Consider the following 4175-nt stretch of genomic DNA (forward strand, 5'->3'; position numbering starts at 1 on the left):
GTCAGGATTAGGACAGTGGTGTTCAGAGCCCAGCTCAGGCTTCATCTGCCTTTTCTAAGCTATCACCTGCTGTAGCTGTAACAGAACTTACTACAGAAAGGACTCATGGACTTAGGCACTTCTACTACAAATCATGCTCCTCTCACTTCAAATAGTTTTCTTAAAAACTGGGAAAAACCCAAAAGCAGCAATCTTAACAACCACAGGGCAAGAAGGGAAATGACTTGGACTGAATTCTGTTATAAACTGGCCCACCTTGTCTGGTAACAATTTTAGAAGCATCTCACAACCTTCTCTGTGGTGATTCCAGTAATACCTCATCAGATCATGAAGTGCCACTAAGCCATTTCAGTACAAAAGAGCAGAAGGACACACTCATAAGAGCATTAGCCACTTTTACTTAGGCACTACAGTTATTTGGCATCTAAATTATTTTCAAAGTCACTGCTGAGAACACAGTAATATTTTGCAGATATACCCCTCATTGTTTATGCATTAATTACTTTTTAATAGCTAATTTAATGCTGCATTGCAGTATGTCGTTTACAATCCACATGAGCTAGAGAGGAAATGAGTGGAAGAGATTTAGTCAGGAAACTGAAAAATAGCTGCAGGATGGATGAAAAGTGTCTGAGCAGAGGGGAAGAAAGTCGACTAGAAATTGCAAAGACTGCATTTATAAGTAGGCCTATCCAGAAGCAAAGAAGTCAGAAACACTTTTCAGAGCTTTTCTGAACCATTATTTGCTACTGGTCCCAGGTTTCAGGTAGGATGCGTGGTAAGTAGATGTGCCTAGCTTGACTTGAGCAAAAAAAGGCACAGCAGCTGTAGGATGACTGATGCTGATGGCTCCACTGTCACCCCTGACTTGCTCCAAGAGCAGAGGAATTGTGAAGAGAGGTTGTGTGTGAATGTGCACTTTGAAAAACTAAAATGGGGTTACAGTCAGCTGCAGCAGGACCAGGATATCTAGTTGTCCTAGTAAGTGCCACAAACTTACTTCAGCTACTGACACATTAACAATGAGCAATGATTCATATACTTTTTTTTCATAATATGGTTAATAATACACCTAAATACATACAGAGGTTTCCTTACTCACTTGGTAAAATAAATATTTACATGTCCTAAGGAAAACTTGCTCTGCCAGATGTTACAGTCAGAGTGGTACCATTAAGCATACAGCAATGTAGAGAAATGTCACTCTAAATGCACATCACATATGCTAGGCCAGATTTTCCAGTCCATAGCAGTGCCATTTGTCTGATGACACAGCATAAGCAGCAGAAAACCTAAAAAAAACGAATGGGTCAGATTACAGGTCTATCTAGGCACTACCCAATCTCCAATAGAGACCATAAAATGCATCTGCAGAATGAGTAAATGATACTTCCTTTAAATGCTCCTTCAAATTAGGTAGTCTGCATTGTGCACACCTGTTTCAAGTTAGCACCTTTATGTGCAGCAGCACATAACAGATTTCATCCATTAGTTTATCCTGTCCCTTTTGGACTTGTGTACATATTTAGCCCTAGCAACAATTTGGAATATGATCTTTTACTCTGGGAAGGATTCCCCTCCTTTTGTTTTGCACTCACTTGGCCCCAGCAGTTCCTGTGACAATGCCTGTCTAACCTCTCTGTTTGAAGGGAGAAAGAACAGTTGAGCACTACTCATTTCTACCTTCAATTAATGATTTTATGGACATTCATCATGTACTTTCGCCTTCAAAGACATCTCCTTTCCAGGTCAGCACATACAACTGTAATTCCTTATGTAAGAACACACCTTTGGATTCATCTCACTGTCCTTCTCCTTCATTTTTGAACAGTTTTCTATCTTTGAGATAGGAAGCAGAACCACAATACTATTCAAAAACACGGGGCAGCCTAGATTTATTAAGTGGCATAGTAATATCCTCTTCTATTCCATCTTTTGCAATTCACAGCACTCGTTTCTTTTCTGAGCACCACTGAGCACTGACCTGATGTTGTCACATCTAATCTAACTGTGAAGTTTCAAAACTTGGGATAGGTCATAAGCTATCCCTGTGCTCAAGGAGCTGGAATTATTGTTTCCTCTGTGCCATCTGCTGTTTCCTTGCTTAGTCATGCAGATATTTTGCAACCTTCATGTTTGTTTTGTTCCTTTTATCACCTCTGCATAGCTTAAGACTGTAAACAGACTTTGCTTCATGTTCGTATTCACCTTCTCACCAGCCACTGCAATATTCCCATGCTCCAGCTGCAATGGCAATGACGGGAACTTAGCTTCCTGCTTTTTCTGATTTTCAGTGAATTTGCATTTCACAGGAGACTTGTGCTTTATTGAGTGCATATTTCTGAGGTACATACTTGAAAGAGATTGCTTCCATGCCAGAACACTTCTCTGCAAACTCACATCATTATCTGCTGTACAGCTGTGTATGTTTGAATTGTACCATTAGATCAATTAAGGAATTACATTTTCGGGAGTGGATTATTTTCTCCAGTTTCATACTGATCAAACTATCAGCATCAAGCAATAAATTAATATAAATAATCCATTGCACTAGGAGGTACAATATCCATACAAAATGGTCAGACAACTGTGGTAGTTCTTACTCCTCCTTGCCCTCTTCCTTCACTGGAGAAGAAAGTTGTACCTTCCATACAGTAAATGCTTCTAAAATGAAAAGATACATGAAAAGTCACACAAGGTCACACAATTTAGCAATTTCATAGAGGATTTTTTTTATTAAGCAAAGAAAATCTGCAATCTTTTATAATCTCTCAGTGTTTTCAGCCATTAGTATTTATAAAAAATAGACTGAACATGTTCATGTCTTAAAAATGTACAGTCTGTAAAGAAGAACTGAAGCTGAAAGTAATATATTCTAGATATGGAGAGCTTGACTATATTCCAAGTTATGCTCTTATTTGCCATTTGTAGTGACCTAGGGTTTTCCAGTTTACTCTTGTTTCCAAATTTTCTCCTGTTTTTTAACCTGGAATAAAAATACTATGAAGCAACTGACTAGAAGGCTCTATATCACTCAAACTAACTGAAAGTACGTCCTACAATCCAAGTAAATCATGACTAATTTTTTAAGTGCAGCTTTAGCTTTTTTTTTTTAAGGTTTAGCATACATTAGGTCAGGTTTTGTTAGACCATTCACCTGGGAAAACTGCTTTCATTTAATACTGTTGTAAGACAACTGAACATATCTGCCATACAGATTTGTCAATAAGATCAATCTGGAAGTATGGTTAAATACAGGGAAGTAGGGGCTGGATAATAGCATAAATGCATATTTATCAGTTTTTAAATTGTCAAAAGATGATAGCATGGAACTCAGTGAAGTGAAAGATGTGTTCTATTCCTACTAATGACACTTCAGTTTGCCAGACCTTGTCTGATAACTGTAAGAAAAGGGATGAAGCAACTCTTGCTCACCACATTCACCCAGAATTCAACACAGCCTCAGAAAGTGTTAGACAAATTACCTCAGCCAAGTTTTGACTTATGAATTCAAACTATTTCAAGCTTAACCTTTCCTTTGCAAAATCCTAAGTTGTCCTCTGTTTATAGAATCACAGAATTTTAGGGGTTGGAATGGACCTTAGAGATCACCTAGTCCCAACCCCCTGCCCTGGGCAGGGACACCTCACATCAGAACAGGTTGCTCAAGGCTTTATCCAACCTGGCCTAGAATACTGCTAGGGTTGGGGCATCCACTACCTCCCTGGGCAACCTGTACCCAGGGCAGGGGGTTGGAACTAGATGATCTCTAAGGCCAATTCCAACCCCTTAACAATCTATGAATCTACGAATCCCTCCTCAGCAGTAAGACCTCTCACACCAGCTGTGCAGTATTACTGCTGAGGAGTGAACAAGAAAACGAAATTCAGAAATCTCTACCTTAAACCATGGGAAATGCCACTAAGTACACCAGGAGTATTCAGCATAGGCTTGTAAAAACACAATTAATAGACTTTTAGCTGACTTGTTAAGTTTTGCTGCACAATAGCAGGAAATATGTAAATAAGTATTTTTATTGCACTACCTTCCTGCAGGTTCTGATTTACAAGTCATTCTATTTCTCATCTACCAACATACTCAACATCTCCAGCAAACTATGAACAACAAATCAGGAAAAGCTTTCAATGAAGTATAAGCTGCATGTAATGTTTCCC

This window comes from Acanthisitta chloris, unplaced genomic scaffold (genome assembly GCF_000695815.1).
Source record: "Acanthisitta chloris isolate BGI_N310 unplaced genomic scaffold, ASM69581v1 scaffold2810, whole genome shotgun sequence".
Lineage (NCBI taxonomy): Eukaryota > Metazoa > Chordata > Aves > Passeriformes > Acanthisittidae > Acanthisitta > Acanthisitta chloris.